The following is an 18,808-nucleotide window of genomic DNA, read 5'->3' as shown; positions in this document are numbered from 1 at the left end:
TTAATTTTTTGTGACGGGTGTAATGTCTGTGTCCAGATTCGTTGTTTTGCACGTGGGCAGCACCATTTGTGGGAAGACTGCTTTGCTCCGTGCTACTGCCTCAGATCCTCTGTCCAAAGCTTCACTTTTAGTACTCGATTCTCCACGTGTCCCATTCTTCGGATATCCCGTAACACGTTCAGCTCGTTTCTGTCGTGGGCGTTGATTTTGCGCGTGTTGATCACCGTGCAGGCAGCCATCCTCGCGTCGTGTCTTTGCCTGAGCCCGCCATCCCGGGGATGATGCCATTCTGCGAGGGGGAGTTGTGAGGTCCGAGTGTTGAAATGCTTTTGTAGCTCTTAGTACAAAGTGCCACTCTGTCCTCTGGAAATCACAAGTCGGTCGGTTTACCGTCGGCGTAGGAAATGCCCATCCGCCCAAAGCTCCCTGGCATCGAGGATTATCCCTGACAAATCTGGATGGGCCTGGAAGTTATACTCTTCAGCAAACATTTCTTTGATTACTGGTGAACTTGAACATTGGTCTCACAAATCTATTGAGCATTTTGGGCGTATATTTTCTGCTCGTGTCTTGTTAAGCTTGTGCTTTCTTAATCTGTAAAATTCTTCAAAGGCGAGGGATGCAAATCTTTGTCTCTCATAATCTCCACCTATTTTTCCTGGTTTTTTACTTTGGTTCGTCATGTTATGTTACAAATAGAAATTTAAATAGTTAAAAATTTTCTTTTATGTCGTCAGCTTTTGCCTTTTACGCTTACAAATGTCTTTCCTACCTGGAGACTACATAAACATTGTCCTCTGCTTTTAATGTTATTTTGTGCCTTTACTTTTAAAAAAAATTTGTTGTGATGTTTATTTATTTTTGAGAGCGAGAGACAGAGTGTGAGCAGGGGAGGGGCAGAGAGAGGGGGAGACACAGAATCTGAAGCTGAGTTGTCAGCACAGAGCCCGACACGGGGCTCGAACCCACAAACTGTGACCTGAGCCGAAGTCGGACGCTCAACCGACTGAGCCACCCAGGCACCCCTAGACTTTTATTCATTTTACTGATCTCTACTTGTGACACGAGAGGGGGCCACATGTTTAAAAGTGTTGAAGATTTGGGGCACCTGGGTGGCTCAGTTGGTTGAGCGCCCGACTTCAGCTCTGGTCGTGATCTCACGGTTCATGGGTTCGAGCTCCGCATCAGGCTTACTGCCGTCAGCACGGAGCCTGCTTGGGATCCTCTGCCCCCCTCTCTTTCTGCGCCTTCCCTGCTCGTGCTCTCTCTCAAAAATAAATAAAACGTTAAAAAAATAAAAGTATTGAAGCTTTATATCATGCTTTAATGTACATATTAATGAGGGTTCTGAGAGCATCTGAACCAATAGGGCACATATGCAGATAGATGGGTAGGAGAGGAGATTTATTCTAGAAATTGGCTCACACAATATGGAGGCTGAGCAGTTCCAGGATCTTCCTTCAAGGTGGAGAATGAGGGAAGCCAGTGATGTAACTCAGTCCAGGTCCTAAGGCCTGGGACTTGGGAGGTTGACGGTGTGAGTCCCAGGTGAGTCTGAAGGCCTGAGACCCGGGAACGCTGGTGTCCGGGGGCAGAAGAAGATGGGCGTCCCAGCTCAAGCAGAGAGCAAAGTCTCCTTTCCTCCACTTCTGGTTCTATTCAGGCCCTCGGCAGATTGGGTGACGCAGGTGGCACATGCGTTTGGGAGGGAGACGTTTACTCAGTGCACTGATCCAAATGCGAACATCTTCCGGAAACACCCCCAAGACACGCCCAGTGTAATGTTTCAGCAGCCACGTGGGCATCCCTTGGCCCAGCCAAGCAGACACATAGCATTAACGCTCACAGTGCAGAGCAGGGAACGTCACGACTCGCTGTGATTTTCCCCAAAAGGCCTTGGCTACTAGCCTCACCTGTTTATTCTTTGAGGTTAATTTTAAAATCACCTCATCAAAGTTCCCTATCTTGCTGGGGCAGGAAAAAAGGGATCCCCCGGGGCAAAATAACTCCGTACGAGCTGGAACCTGTGCTCCAGAATGGGCCTTCACCGCAACGGCATCAGGTGGGCATCAGCACCTGTGTTCACGGCCTTCCAGGAAGCAGGGGACAGCCACAGCCTGCCCAAGGAGTTGGTTCGGAGAGAGTCCACCGCCAGGACGCCAGAGGGCTCACATCAGTGTCCTTGGACACACCCAACACGCCCTGGGGCAGTCAGAACACCCATTCATGAAGAATTTGGCGCCTCCTGAGAATTCCGAACCACAAGCCAGTGCTCGCGTGGTCTGCAGCCCAAGTTAAGGCTACCTGGGTGGTCCAGAGATCCTCGACCTGAAAATTTAGCTTACGGCGGCCCCGGACTGGCACTTTGAAGTCCTCGACAGAAGTAAGTAAAAAGCCTCTCCGAGGAAACTCACCTTCAAATGAGGTCTCGAAGAAGTTCCCCCAAGTAAAACCACTTCAAGGGGTGTGGGTCTGTAGTCAACACTACATTATACAGGAGGAAACATGGCCCCAGGACCAAGAACAGAAAAACAGAAAACCAAACACGGCAACTGGAAGAACCACACATCAGACTCCACATATTGGAAGCATGAGAGAAGAAGAATATGGAAGCATGTGCTTCCATACGTTTAAAGCAAGAAATGAGGCGATTAAAATAAGGGTAAGGAGGGAAGTATGAAAAAAAAAATGACCAGGAAGGGTTTTTACAAATCCAAATATAATCACTAAAAATGAAAATCATTTTTTTAATTTTAATTTTTTTTTAATTTTTAATTTTTTTTTAATGTTTGTTTATTTTTGAGACAGAGAGAGACAGAGCATGAACGGGGGAGGGGCAGAGAGAGAGGGAGACACAGAATCGGAAGCAGGCTCCGGGCTCCGAGCCATCAGCCCAGAGCCTGACGCGGGGCTCAAACCCGTGAACCGCGAGATCGTGACCTGAGCCGAAGTCGGACGCTTAACCGACTGAGCCCCCCAGGCGCCCCAAAAATGAAAATCATTTTGACGGAAATTGAAAACTCCCCGATGGATTTGACCACAGATTAGATGCAACTAAAGAAAGAATCGATACACTGGGAAATGAGCTGTAAAAATGACCCTGAATGGAGCACAGAAAGACAACAAGCGTATGATCTCAAAGAGAGATGAGAATCCTAGGAATCGAATGAGAAGGTTTAAGTCACATCTCATCAGAGGGAGAAGAGACACCACCTGGTGGAAACATGGCAAGACTTCCAAGACCTGTTGAAACACACCAGTCTTCATGTTCGTCAAGCCCATTAAATCCAAAGCAGGACAAATAAAATCCACTCGACACCCAGCGGCATCTAAGTGGAAATGCAGAACCCCAGAGAATGAGAGACCTTAAAAGTGATGAAGAGAGGAGACAAATTTCCCACGAGGAACGACAGTTGCACTGACACCTACCTTGTCAACATCAACAGTGGGGATCAGAAGAGAGTGGAATCTTACTTTCTTAGCCAAAAAAAAAAAAAAAAAAAAAAAAGGATCCTTGAATGTGTACACCAAAAGAAAATATCTTTCAAGAATAAGGGAAACATAGGGGCGCCTGGGTGACTCAGTTGGTTAAGCATCCGACTCTGGCTCAGGTCATGATCTCACGGTTCGTGGGTTCGAGCCCCGCGTCGGGCTCTGTGCCGACAGCTCGGGGCCTGGAGCCTGCTTCGGGTTCTGCGTCTTCCTCCCTCTGTCTCAGAAATGAATAAACATTAAAAAACTTCAAGAAAAGAATGAGGGAAATAGAAAAACATTTTTGGAGAAATGAAAATCTCTCCATCAGCAAATTTTCCCTGGAGGAAACTCCAGAGGATGTATGTCAGGCTGAAGGACAGTCATCTCAGGCGGGAGACAATATGGAGGGAGCAGTGACGACCAGAAGGAGTGGTGCATATGGAAATGCGATTAGACAGTGGCTGTGCAAAACGATAAAAATGCCTTATGCGGCTTTAAGAATTGAAATAATAGAAAAGTCGGAAAGCGAGAAAAGATGTGGCATAGTGTGTTGAATCTTCATTGTTTGAGAGCAGGGTACATGTGTTGATTGCCTTCGGATTTTGGTAAGTTCAACGCATGTTAAGATATTTAGGGAGCCACTAATGGTAGAGAAGTGTGTGTAAAAAGGGAAAATTGAAATATAGAAGAGATCCAAAACATAAGGGTAGACCAAGTGAACACTAACAACAACAACAAAACGACAGATTAACGTCAGATGAACGGACTTTAGACAAAAGAATCTTTACCTACCCACACCCTTTGGGTCCTAGTTGCCATGAAGTCTGCTCTTCCCTGCATTGTCGTACTGTTGCTTGTAGCGTGTGCATTCTGGTGGTAAACTCTTGAAGCCCCCCTTTTATTGTATGAAAGCATCTTTATCTTATCTCAATTTGTGAAACTCTTTTCCCTGGTTATAGAATTCTACGTTGGCGCTTTTCTTCTCCAAGCATTTTAGAGATGCCATTCCATTGTCTTCTGGTTTCCATAGTTCTGAGCTAAAGTCAGCCATCACACCCACTGCTGCTCTTTGGAACATGGGGCACTCCTCCCTCATTCCCCCCACTGCTCCTCCCTCCCTCCCCCCCACTGCTCCTTCCTCCCCTCACCCCTGCTCCTCCCTCCCCGCCCCACCCCACTGGCTGCTTTTAAGATTCCATTTATGATTATGATGTGCCTAAGAGACTGTGATAAACTGAGAATCCGTATTGCAGTTTCTAAAGTATCCATTTAACTCAAAAGCCAATACAGGAGGGAAAAGGACCGACAAAAGGACTTTTATGGAGACTTTTGAGTCAATTCTAAAATTTAAATGGAGGGGCGCCTGGCTGGCTCAGTCAGGAGGGTTTGTGACTCTTGGTCTCAAGGTTGTAAGTTCAAGCCCCACGTTGGGTGTAGAGATTACTTAAAAATAAAATCTCTTAAAAATAAAATAAAACCTAGACGGAAACACAAAGGACCTAGAGTAAATTGGGAAAACTGTTTTGGAGAAGAAAAAGAGAATTTACACTCCCCAAATTCAAGACTCATTATGAAATTAACAGTTCTTAGGGCAGTGGAGTTTTGGTGAAGCAAAAGACAGATTGATGGAATAAAACAGAAGATCTGGGAGGCACCTGGGTGGCTCAGTCGGTTGAGCGTCCGACTTCGGCTCAGGTCATGATCTCGTAGTTTGTGGGTTCGAGCCCCGCGTCGGGCTCTGTGCAGACAGCTCGGAGCCTGGAGCCTGCTTCAGGTCCTGTGTCTCCCTCTCGCTCTGCTCCTCCCCTGCTCATGCTCTGTCTCTCTCTGTCTCTCAAAAATGAATAAACGTTAAAAAAAATTTTTTTAACAGAAGATCCAGAAAGAGAGACTTACAAATGACCAACTGAATTTATTGCAGAAAATGAAATTCTTTTCAACAGATGGTGTTGAAGCAACTGGCTACTGCTTCAGGAAAAAACAACTTTGCCCCCCCCCCCCCCCCACTGCACCGCATGAACAAAAATTAATTTGAGGTGGACTTTTAAACCTAACTGGGAAAGCCAAAACTCTGCAGTCTCTCAAAGGCAATATCAGAGAACTCCTTCCCAACCTATGGGCAAGCAAACGTTACCTAAACAAGATACGAAAGCCACTAAGTGTAAAACTAACAATTAACATGTCGGATTTAAGAAAAATTAAAACTCTCCACTGTTCAAAAAATACCGCTAAGAAAGTAAAAGACCAACTGAGAGATAAGGGGAAAATATTTGCCGTATATGTGTAGCTATATACAAGGACCTATATATCTACGAAGAATTTTGATCAGAATACTTAAAGGACATACCATTCGTTAATAAAACTCGTTAACCGCTCGTTAATAAAAAGATAAACAGCCCAAGTTAAAAAAAAAAAAACGGACTAATTAAGAAAACTTTGTGACGGAAGTTGCTGCGTAGCCAATAAGCCCGAGAAAAGATGTTCTACATCATGAGTCACCAGGGAGGTGCAAATAGAAAGCCGTGAGGAGATACAAATACACACCTACCATTCTGGTTCTGATCTACACCGACAAAGAGCCAGCCACCACTCCTAGGTAAACGCTCCAAAAAAATATGGCATAAAGTTTATAGAAGCCTTAGTTCATGTATCCCAAATATCCATGAAAGGGGAATATATGAGCAAAGTGTATGCATAAATGGAATACCCTTCCAGGAATTAAAACAAACTACAGATACATGCAGCAACGTGGACGGATCTCAGAACGTTATCCTGAGCAAAAGAAGTCAGACACAAAAAAGCACACACTGGGGCGCCCGGGGGGCTCCGTCGGTCGAGCGTCCGACTTCCGCTCAGGTCACGATCTCGCGGGTTCGTGGGTTCGAGCCCCGCGTCGGGCTCTGTGCGGACAGCTCGGAGCCTGGAGCCTGCTTCGGAATTTGTGCCTCCCTCTCTCTCTGCCCCTCCCCTGCTTGCATTCTCTCTCTCCCTCTCAAAACAAGAATAAACGTTAAAAAAAAAGAGAGCACACGTACCGTATGATTCCATTTGAAATTCAAGAAAAAGGAAGACTAATCTTCGAGCTGATGACCACAGTGACCTCTGGACATGTGTTAGTTGGAAAGGCATGGGGAGCCTTCTGGAGCGATGGAAATGTTGGCTATTTGACCTGGATAGAGGTCATGTGGGTGCAATCATGAAAAATTCATTGAGATGTACATTAAAGATTACTGCATTTTACCCCATTTAATTATACTTTTAAAAAGACGGTTAAAACTTACCATTAATAACACTTGAAATATGAAATACTCAGAAATGAATGCAATAAAGTGTATGCAATGCTTTTGCAGAGAAAATGATAAATTATATTAAGAGACTGGAGAAAATCTAAATCAATGGGCAGAGATGATGTTTGGGAATGACAGAGTATCATGTTAGCTCTTCCCGAATTTATCTATTAGCAGTGCAATTCCAAAAGGCTCCCAGGCATGTGTGTGCCCGTATGTGCGTGTACATGCGTGTGTGTGTGTGTGTGTGTGTGTGTGTGTGTGGTTTGGAAAGCTTCATATCTGAATATTTATATACAAGATGAAGGGATCATAAGTAAGAAAAATGCTCCTGAGGAAGAACAACATTTTGGTAGGATGTGAGTCTCCAATGTCAAGAATTATTATGAAACTAAAGGAATTAAGTCTTACAACGTTGCAAAAAGAAACAAAATGACCGATGGAACCAAACGGAGTTGTCACAAACAGACTTGTCAGGATTTGGAGGCTTGATTTGTGGAGAACACGGCTCTGTAGATCGAGAGGAGAGAACAGACTTTTAAGTGAGTTATTCAAGGGTGGTCGGTCGCCCAGACCGAAGTAAATAAAGGGCACAAACCGGACAAAACCACCTCACGCTATTCAGAAAAATTAATTCCGGGTTTATTTCAGCTCCTAATGGAAAGGCAAAATGGGACAAGTCTTAGAAGATCGTAGAGGACAGTAAATGGGTCACTTCAGGATGGGGAAGGGCCTCAGAGACCATATGGCAGCAGCCAATACAGTAAAGGGAAAGCTGACTGTCACCGCCTGCAACGAATCCATAACTTCCGTTCATTAGACAGGACGCAGACGGAAGACAGAGCCTCCACCTGAGGAATGATTTGTGACCCATCTAACCAGAAACAGTATTAGTGCCCGGAATTGAAAAAGAGTCGCTCTGAATCAATAAAAGGACAGCATATACAGAAGAGGATCCAAAAGACTCGACACAGGCACTTTCCTAAACAAGAAACTTGAACGGTCAATAGACATAAAACGGCCTTGAATGCCGTTGGTAACGGAGGAGTGCAGACTTGGTCCTCCCGCCAATGGTATATGCTTTCACACCCACCATATGGGTAAAAATCAAAAGTTATAAAAATATCAAGCTTGGCAAGGATGTCAAACCGCATTCTCACGATTGCTCCTTGGCGCATAAACTGGTTCACCTGCCGTGGCGCACGACCAAGCACACGATGTCACGTTGAGTGGGTACGTGCCCGGTGACCCAGAAAATCCCCCAGAGGACAGGGCTTCAGGACGCACACCCTGAGCCCTCACAGAGGAACCGTTTACAGAGGTGCATTGTGAGAAATCGTCCAGACGTCCACCAACAGCGGAACGGGCACAGAAACCGTATTACGTTCACGTAAAGGAGCGTCCTACGAGGAGAGTGAGGGTGAACGGCCCAAAGCTGCCTGCGACTAAATAGGTGAATCGCAGAAATGAAAGAAATAGGTGCATCGTGGCCAAAAGTGCAGCAGGAAGGGAAACGCCCGGCAAGAGGCCACTCATCGATTTCAAGAGCGTGTCGGCACGTAAGAACGTGAGGCGAAGCGGCACAGGGCCGTGGGAATGGTAGGATAAGACTCGGGAGCGAGTTCCCTCCGAGGGACAGGGGAGGGGCCTGGGGAGGGCACATAGGGCGACGTCCTGTATCTTCCCCTGGGGGTTGGGGTGCAGGTCTTGGCTGTACTTTTCTGTTATAGGTGATAATTTCTTAACAAGTGTAATTTCTCATCGATCCAATGTGTAATGAAAACCTGTATTTATGTATTTATTTTATTTTGTTTTGAGAGAGAGAGAGAGGCCGAGCCAGGGAGAGACGTAGGGGGAGAGGGAGAGAGAGAGAATCTTAAGCAGGCTCCATGCTCAGTGAGAAGCCCGATGCAGGGCTCGACCCTGTGACCCGGGGATCATGACCTGAGCCAAAATCAGGAGTCAGGTGCTCACCTGACTGAGCCACCCAGGCGCCCCTGGAAAACCTTTTTTTAAATTTACAAAGTTAGGAACAATCTCCTGACATCCCTACCTGGTCCCGGTGTATGAATCATCTAGCATGGTACCCGTTTGATCTCCTGCGCTTTTTGGGGGGGATTTTCCCTCCTAAACCCGTAAGTGAAGCCGTTCGTTGTGAGTCAGGGCTCTGCAGACATTAAAGCCACGAGTTCTTTCGCGTGCCCTCCAGATTTGGACTCTGCTCCGGACTCGGGCTAGCCGTGCCTCAGTTTCCCTCGTGTAAAGTGGGTGACAATGATTTTACCCATGCCGTCCAACGAACAAAAGGCCCCAGGCAGTGTTCGGCCCGTGGAAGCACTCATACGCTAGGTTCAACTCCCCGTTTGTTTGATTTCGGCGGGAGGACGGTGCAGTTCCACGAAGTGAATTGAAAGGCTTTGCTCCCCTGTGGCTTGGAGCCATGGCCGCAGCCTGGGAACAAAGAGATCTCGTATGATAGCATTCCACGAAGAACCCAGAGTGTTTGAGAGATCTCTCATAAAGCTGTCTGGGCCCAGAGCTTTTGTTTCTGTGAAGGCGTTACTCAGACAAGCCCCCCTCCCCCCATCTCTCCCCGTTCCTTGGGTTTCCCACTAATTGGGCTACACGTCGTTGGCAGATACTGTTACTCCAGCGCCTCTCTTTCTTGTTGACTGGCTTGCGGGGGGGGCTCGCGCCATTGCTGTGCTCAGAGAAGGCGGCTGTCCTAACCAGAGGCAGGTGCCCGCGTGTGCCAGCTCGATTTGGGGCTGCAGCCCCGTGGAGCAGACAGGAGGGGCGGGCTTTGGGGAGCCTCACGCCTGCTCACTCCAGGGGAGAGAGGGGAGGATCTGTCCACCGGCTCTGCTCCCCTGGGTCCAAGGGTCACCGCAGGGTATCAGCACCCGCAGGCAGAGCTCCAGGCTGCCCGCCCTTGGCCCTGAGAGACACCCGTGGCATCCCACGCTTCTGCCTGGACAGGGAAGCCCGAGCTGGCAGGTAGGAGGCACACAGCTTAAACGTGAGGCGTGACAAGGCCACGTGGGCATGGCCCAGAGAGCTGGCCCCCAAGCAGGCAGGTCTTGGGAGGTGCCTGACCGTCATCCCGTACGTGGCCCTGTCCCCGCCCCAGCCAGTCACGGGGATTCTGCTCCTGTTCCCCGTAACCGGGGCGGGAGGGACCAAGAGGGGAATCCTGGGAAAGAGCCTCAGCTCTTAAAACAGCCCCCAGAAAGATCTAGCCTTCTTCTGCCTCCAGACACCGGTGTGTAAGGTGGGCTGCCGGGGGGGGTGCCTGGGGCCGAGCACGGACACGGGGAGAGAGCCCTGGCCTTGGAGGAGCCCCGGCTGCCGAATCGACCTGCAGCCCCTTCCTTCCGCCGGCTTCACTGCCTGCCGAGTTCCAGCGCCCGTCCGGGGCCTGCCGGTCGTCTCCTGTGCCCGAGACGTTGCAGCTCAGGAGACGCAGAAGGGAGCAGACCCTCCTCCCCCTGCCCCTGTGGCCACAGGCGATGCCCCACGGGGGGCCTGGGAGGGGCCGAGCTGCTGGGCCGCCTGGCCTGCGCGAGCCGTCTCTCCTTCACCCCTGCAGCACTCCGCTTTCCAACCTAGGACCGGGCGTTCGTGCGCGTCCTGCAGGCCTGCACATGCGCTGGCTCCCGCCCCTGATGCTTAGACCAGCTGCTCGGAGCCGCCGGGCCGGCCGGAACCCTCCTTGGCTCTGCTCGGTCCTTCTCTTGCTTCCCCTGCCAGAGAAGGGATTCGATGTTTTCCATTTCCTCAAGTTCACCGACATTTGTTTGTCCTGAGGCCCGTTCACTTCCCTTCCTCGGAACTCTGGGACGTGCCTCGCCTGCCTCGCGTGCCTCGACCGCCTGGGGACCGGGGTAGACGTGGAGGCCACGTGGCTCCCGTGCAGGGACCGGGCTCCCCATGCACCTTGCTCAGAGGGCAGCGTGGGCCGATCCGGGCAGCTCAAGACACCCGCCTGGCCTTGGCTCCTTTCCAGAGGGAAGAGGGGCACACAGGCTTTGGGGATGGCTCTGGGTCCTGGAAGGATGGTCCAGCTTCCAAAAGAAGGGCGGGAGAAAGAACCCCGTGAAGGATGTGTGGCAGCGGAGGCCGGGGTCCTGGCGGGGCGCATGGCATGCGGGCGGCCCTTCTGCTCTGGGCCCGGCCCCACCTGCGCCCCTGCAGTGATGAGGGGGGTGTCCGGCCTTGCTGTGGGTCACTGTTTAGCACCCCCCGCCCCGGGCAGTGCTGCTCTTTGCCCTGCAACCCGAGGAGGTGTTGGTGGGACCTGGCCATCGGCCTGCGGTCAGTGGTGGGGCCGGGGACCACCCAGACCCCGCCAGGTGCCCACTGGTGCTCCTTGCCTCCTCTACCACGGCGGACCCTTGTGACGTCCTGGCGGGTGGGGGCCGCGCGGCGTGCAGCCTTGGAACCCCTGGACTGGGTGGCAGTCCCTGTAAGCTTCAGGGGCCCGCCGGCCGCCTCGGAGACCGAGCTGGGTCAGGATGGGAGAGGTCGTCCTGTAAGCACAAAGGCCGGACGGACACACGGGGACACGGGGACAGCGTTCTCGGGGCCCAGGCAGGACACGGAAACATCTAGGCTCTCCTCCCCAGGATGCGGTTCACCGGGGCGTGCCAGGCAGCCTCGTGCATGCGCCTCTGGTGTGGGACAGAGAAGCGTGGCCTCTGGAGAGCCTGGCTGTCCACATGGGGCGCCCCCCTCGTCAGGAACGGTCCTCGACATGTGCCAGATTACGAGAAGCACTGCTTCGTGGAGACCAGGACTGGATCTGATCCTTTCCGGGGGACAGAGGGGCCCAGGAGGAGGCTTGGCCCAGGAGGGGCGCCCCGTGCCAGCTCCGGAGATGATCGAGCACCACCCAGGGGCACATGTCTGTGGGGCACTGGGGTCTTCCTCACTCACAGGCTCACGAAGGAGACAGATCCTGTGCGACACGTGGGAGTCAGGATTTGAACCCGCAGCCGCCTGAAGCCAAAGCCCAGGGGGGCCTGGGGGGCTCAGTCGGTTACGTATCCCATTCTCGATCTCCGCTCAGGTCACGATCTCGCTTTGTGAGACGGAGCCTCGCGTGGGGCTCGGTGCTGACAGCTCGGAACCTGCTTGAGAGTCTCTCCCTCCCTCCCTGTCTGCCCCTCCCCTGCTCGTGCTCTCTGCCTCAAAATAAGTCAGCATTAAAAAACAAGATTGCTTTGGAACCAAAGCCCACCAGCTTCCTGTGGACAGTCCTCTCTGATGTGGAGGGTCGGACTTGAGAAGGGCTTTGGCATGGGGGCAGTTGGCTGGCATTGCTGTCGGGACCCCAGACCACCTACGGGCCGATCGCTCCTTTTAAGGCCTGGAGGAAGCCGGCCCAGAGCAGCTGACTGGCGTGCCAAGGTCCCTCGCTGGTTGCCGGGACGGTCCCAGCCCCTCACCCGCGTTGCCGTCGCCCCAGGCTTCTCCGGTGTGGCGCGCGTCCCGGTTGGTGGTGTTTTGGGAACACACTCGGCTCTTTTCACTGACGGGGCGTCCTTTGCAAGAGGCCTCGTGTCGTGTCTTATCTGTGCAGAATTCGGAGCAGCCGCCGGGACCGCGTGGGTGACCAGCAGACGCGTTCTTGGGTGAGCTGTGTGCCTCGCGTACATCTGTGAGGCGTGCTGGGGGCAGAACCTGTGCCTTGCCTGGCGGCGCACGCGCGGTGGGGCTCAGCCAGGGCATCCCAGGTCCCCGAATGTCCTGGCTTTTGGCTCGGGCTGCCCGGGCCTCGTCTCGGAGGCCGCTGGCCCGCACAACCTCTGGGGCTCCACCCTCGCCTGCTGTCGACGTGTCCTGCCCTCGGAAGAAGCCCTGGGCCGCTGCCTGCCCGGAATCCTAATTGCGTCCCCACTTTGGCAGCCCGACGTGGGGAGTGTAGTCATTGTGGCTCCCGGCACCCTCTCTGCTGACCTACAAGTACCAGTTTGGAAGGGGAGATTTATGGATGGGCGTGAAATTGCCATCTTGAGAAGGCCCAGGCAGAGCTATAAATAGGGCGGCCTGTCCCCAGAGGGGAGAACCCTTTCAGGGTGAGGGTGTCGTGGGATCAGCGTGGTGCTTTAGGGCAGGACAGCACAGCGGTTGAACCAGGCCTGGCGGGGGCCCTTGCCTCCAGGCTGAAGTTACCCTCCCCCCCCCCGCACCCCCCCCCCAGCCAGACGTGCCGAGGAGCCCCCCAGGTTCTGATAAACGGCCGCCTGCACGTTTTTTTTTTTTGTTTTTTTTTTTTTTTTAATTTTTTTTTTTTCAACGTTTTTTATTTATTTTTGGGACAGAGAGAGACAGAGCATGAACGGGGGAGGGGCAGAGAGAGAGGGAGACACAGAATCGGAAACAGGCTCCAGGCTCCGAGCCATCAGCCCAGAGCCCGACGCGGGGCTCGAACTCACGGACCGCGAGATCGTGACCTGGCCGAAGTCGGACGCTCAACCGACTGCGCCATCCAGGCGCCCCCGCCTGCACGTTTTTGATGACTTTTCTCACCAAGTGGGATTAACCCAGGCCCCTGATTAATCCAGCCCTTTTCCTGTCAATGTCAATCCCTTTCGGCTCACCTCCAGACACCCCCTCCCTCTCCCGGGAAGAGAACTCTGTCTCCAGCTTCAGGTTCGCCCTGGGACAGTAGCTGACGGGGCTGGCCCCCTCCCACGACCAGGGCAAAAGATCCAAGGACAAGCCACGGTCGCAGGATCGGGGCTTTGGGACAGTTGTCTCAGAAATGCCACTCTGGCTCCGTGACTGGACAAGCCCACAGGCGAGGCTGCCACAGGATGTGCTTGGGGTCAGCGAACTGTGGCCCGCGGGTCAAATCCACCGGCTGCCTGTGTATGGCCCACGGGCTGAGGGTGGTTTTCCATTTTTAGCTGGTTGGTTAAAAGAAGGAGAAGGAGTCTGGCTGTTTTATGACACATAAAAATGACACGATATTCACATTTCAGGGCCTGTGTGTAAAGTTTCCGTGGAACACAGCCACACGCATTACTAATTATTATCTGTGGCTGTTCTCGCCCTCTAACCACAGAGCTGAGTAGCTGCACCAGAGACCCCGCAGCCCGCGATGCCAAAAATATTTACTGTGTCACAACCCTTAACAGAAAAAGTTCCTGATGCTTCTAGATCATGGGACTGAACTCTTAAGGACCGTGGGCCCGTGAGCATCTACCGGGAGTCACGGTCATGCTCCCTGGAAGAAGTCCTGGGTACGTGACCACGCATCGTGTGCACGGCGTGAGGAGGGACGTGACCTGCCAGGAGGGCCAGCCGAGCACTTGTCCCCAATCCAGGGACATCAGTGGCTCTCAACCGAGGGCAGTTTGGCCCCCAGGGGACACGTGACAGTGTCTGGATGTGCTGTGTTTTGCCGCCAGCGGGGGAGGCTGGCATCTAGTGGGTGGAGCCAGGAATAACGCTCAACAGCCGCGATGCGCAGGACGGCCCACGGCGGACCATCACCTGGCCCCAGATGTCAAGAGCATGAGGCTGAGAACCTGCTGTAAAGAAACGTGATTCCGGTCTGCGCGCGAGTCGTCCTGCCAGACCTGCATCCGCTGGACGGGGCAGGAAAATCGAGGGTGGGGTGGGTGGCCGGTCCCGCTGGGGGCCCCGCCGGGCCAGGGGCTGGCGGGCTGCACTCACGGGTGGTCTGCTTCGGCCCGGCGGACCCGAGCCTTTTGAGGTCCCTCTCCGGCTCCTGAGCGCCGGGCCCTGTGCTCGACCCTGAGGAGCAGGCTGAGGAGGAAAGCTGGCTCGTGCTTTTGGTTCGTTTTAATGCCAGATGGGGGACAAAAATCACACCATCGAGACAAGGCCTTTTGTGGTTAATGGCCCCACGCCCGCCATTGTTTCCTACGGCCCGGCCCCGGCCCCTCCGTCCTCCCAACGCTGAGGCCCGCACGGCGCCCTGGACGGCCCTGCCATCGGAGGGCCCATTCGTCCTTCAGGGTTTCTTTTCCAGTCACTCATTCTGCGATTCTTCCTGGGAAAGCCTCCTCCCCGCCCCCCCCCCCCCGCCCCTTCTCTTCCTCCCCCCCCCCCCCCCCCCCGCTCTCCTCCCCCTTCCTCCCTCCTCCCCCTTCCTTTGCCTTCTCCTCCCTCCTTGCCCCTCCCCCTCCCTCCCCTTCCCTCATTCCCTTCTTCCCTCTTCCCTCCCTCCTTCCTTCTCTTCCTCCTGCCCTCCCCCCCCTCTTCCCTCTTTCTCCTTCCAGAATTGGTCTCAGCCTTCTGTGGACACTCACCACTTTTTTTCCAGCCTCTCAGATGGAGCCCCTTGGGGTGCAGTGCAGTGAGCCGCAGACTGAGCGCCTCAGAGGCAGGCCCCGCGCTCTGTGTCACTGCCCGGCCCTGGAGCCAGCCCAGGCCGATGTTCCACAGCCCTCTGATGGCTGAATGGGAGCCCGGAGCGATCTGACAGCATAATGGGCATGAGGTCGTGTGAAGGAGGCTGGCTGTGGACCCGGACCACCGCGAGCTCTAGTAACTGAGCAAGGTTCCTTGGCCGTGGACAGCAGCTGCGGGAGGGAGGGCAGGGCCGCGCTGGGCGGGCAGGGCCAGCTGCGGACGTTCGGAGCCCTCCTCTGGGTCACGCTGATGAATTTTCCAGAACTCAAATGAATCCAGAGCCGACTTGACAAACTCTGAATGGACAGAAAGAAGCATCGGTTGTGCAGAGACCAGGGGCCTCACTCAAGCCAAACTACATGATTCATTTTCAAGAAACTGGGTTTTGGCTGCCTTGCCAGTTCCCTCTGTTTGAAAGTTATTTCCATTAAAACATTCTGGAGGGTTGAGGATATTTTTCAGCGGACAGGGCTCATGCTGAGCTTTATGGCAGTTACTGTGTTTCTGAGCCACTGGTTTTAACGTGGAAATGACTACTTGTACGAAGCTGTGTGCCACGGGGCTCACGACTTGAGTCTGGGGGCCAGGGAGTCAGGCTGAGTCTCTCTCACCCAGCGCACGTGGAGGCCTCGGAGGCACAGATGGAAAATGGGAGGAGCCTTTGGGGCCAACCGGGCCTGCCCGGTCCGTGAACATACGTGAGAGGGACCTTGGAGCCAAAGCCCCGTGAACGGGGCCTCCTTCGTCGCTGTGGGGTGTGGCAAGCTCACGGGCCTCAGTTGCCCCTTCTGTACCGAGTGTCTGTTAGCTCAATCTGTTGTCAGATTCAGCCCACAGCTTCTTAGACGTACACATCCTGGGCTTTAGCAACTGGGCTCCACGGAACAGGCTGGCCAGGGGTGAAACCCGGGGCTCTGCATTTTAAACCCACGTCCTGGCTGCCCATGGGCTGACCGCGGGCCCGTTGAGGTTTTCTGGGCGTGCAGAACTCCATTCGCTGGTGGAAACCTGTTCAGTCCGTGCTGTGCCTTTGGTGGCCACCAGCTGCCCGTGGTCACTGGGTGCTTGCCGTGTGGCGAGTGCGGGTGAGGGACGGAATCTTCATTTTTGCGTAGTTTTAATGAATTTTAAGTTGATAGTAAATTGTCAAGGTCATGAGCCTGGTCGGGATTTACACCCGGGATTTTGTTTGCCTGTCTCTCAAACCATTTAAAGATTCCCACTACGATGGGGGGGGGGGCGGGAATATAGTTAGCTATTTCATGTTTGGGCATTCAGAGTGTCTCAGAGATTCTTTTTTCAGAGCTGGAAAAAAAAAAAAAGTCCCCAGACCCCATACAAGGGAATGGGATCGAAGTATCAGCCGGCCATCCGGTCTACCTCTCGTAGTGTCTATGCACAAAGGAACTGTCACCTTTCCAGAAGCCTCCATGGTGTTTCCCAAGTGGCTATAGCAGCCACTACATGGTCTCAGGCAGGCTGGCACCACCCAAGCTTACTCCTGTTTGCACCTGAATCAGACTCTGCCAGTTCAGGGGCCACCTGCCGGCAGCTCTGCAGGACCCCATCCATGTCCCTTCGTCACCCTCTGGCCCCGTGCAGTGGAATGTGCCCGTTGACATCCCCACACTCAGGCCACCGGGAACAGTCTGTCCCTGCAGGGGCCCAGGAGCCGTCTCAGCGCCTACAGACGCCCTCCCCATCCCGGCACAGCTGCTCAGTGCCCAGAGTGACAGAGACTTTCCTGCCCATTGACTCACGCAGCCTGGAGGGGACAGCAGACGGGTGCAGAGTCTTGCCGGAGCAGTCGGTCTCATCCCAAAGAGGAGGAGGGAAAGTAGGTCAGCCATTTGAATTAGGCAATGAGCTGACCCCACAGGCCCTCCTGCCCCCAAAGCTAATTTTTCTGGAAGAGACCCAACAGGCAGCCACTCAGATCCACAAGTCCGTGTGTGCTGGAACTTACGTAAAGTCGCACGTCCCTTCTGAGGGAGCAGCATGGCTTCCCTGACCCCGGCTCAGGTATAAAGGTGCAGAGACAACCAGCTCGAGTGCCCTAAGCCGTGACGGCGTCACGGGGGGTGAGTGATGTGAGACCGAGAGCCGGCCGTGGAGCTGGGAAGCCTGGTCCAAATCCCAGCTGGGACACATGATTTTTCTTTCTTTCTTTTTTAATTTTTTTCAGTGTTTATTTATTTATTTTGAGAGAGAGAGAGAGTGAGAGAGAGAGAGAGAGGCAGAGTGGAGGAGAGGCAGAGAGAGGGAGACACGGAATCCGAAACAGGCTCCGGGCTCTGAGCTGTCAGCGCAGAGCCCGATGCGGGGCTCAAACCCATGAACCGTGAGATCATGACCTGAGCCGAAGTCGGACGCTTGACCGACTGAGCCACCCAGGCGCCCCCAGCCGGGACACTTGTGCCCCGCCGTGAAGCGGAGGTGACAGCGTCCATGTTCCAGGCTCCTTGCAAGAACACAACCGGGTTTTGCGTCTCAAGCACTTACGTGGTGCCGGGCGGAGGGCAGACGCGCAATTCCCGGCATCGTTTCTTGCGCTGTGCGGTCACCTTTGTATCTCGGAAGCAGCCTTTCGCCGTGAGAACACAGACCGAACCAGCAGCCTGGAGCCCGGGGCTCGCGGTGCTTGGCCCCACACGGTGCTGATCCGGGGTTTCGATGCTGTCGTCACCCCGGTGAGTGTCTGCGGAGTACAAAATCATGACGCGGTCGAGAGCGTTGTATCAGCCGTAAACAACGTGCAACCGGAAAGGGAAGATTTACAGTCGCTGGATGACCCGTCACTTCCTCCGGTAACGTTGACTTAAGATTGAGCTTCGGACAAGTGCAGCCCCTGCCCCCTCAAAAGACCGTCAACCCAACTGAACATCTGCTGTTGTTTTAATGTGTTTATAAAGTAAACAAAACAGGGGCGCCTGGGTAGCTCAGTGGGTTGAGTCTGACTCTTGACTGTGGCTCGGGTCACAATCTCCGTTCGTGGGATCAAGCCCTGTGTCGGGCTCTGTGCTGACGACGTGGAGCCTGCTTGGGATTCTCTCTTTCCCTCTCCCTCTCTCTCTCTGCACCCCCCCCCCCAAATAAATAAATAAACTTAAACAAAAGTGAACAAAACAAAACAGCATGCTTTGTATCCAGGATGCCCAGTTGCCGGTCTGAATAAAAGCCAATCGTTTGCGAACACGGCCCCAGACCCCACAGGGAGAGGTGACCGTGAGCCTCACTGTCCCTGGTGCCTCAGTCAAGCACTGTGACAAGGGACCCGCGTCTCTGGGTGTTTGCTGAGGGCCTGAGGTGATGTCATTGACACTTAGCCCGGCTTCGAAGTTCTACGGTTTGATGCCGATAAGGGCCTGTTGGTCGACACGCCCTGAATTCCCGCAGGTGACCACGCAGGAGGGGCTGGGCACGTAGGAGGGATTCACGCCCAACGAAAGTATCGCTGAGCATAAGCTGAGTCTTGAGAGGCTCTCAGACAAGAAAACCCTGGGGAAGGGTCCCTGCGGCTCTCAGACGCACGCGGAATGCAAGGAAAGGGGTTTTCCCCAAATATGCACCCAGCACTGTTGCCCTCCTCCTCTGGCACATCTGGAATAGCTCCTTTTCCACGGGACCGTCCTTCAAATATCTGAAGACAGCTGTTTAGAAAA

Source organism: Panthera onca, chromosome D4, assembly GCF_046562875.1.
Source record: "Panthera onca isolate mPanOnc1 chromosome D4, mPanOnc1 haplotype 2, whole genome shotgun sequence".
Lineage (NCBI taxonomy): Eukaryota > Metazoa > Chordata > Mammalia > Carnivora > Felidae > Panthera > Panthera onca.
This window is presented reverse-complemented; position numbering follows the sequence as displayed.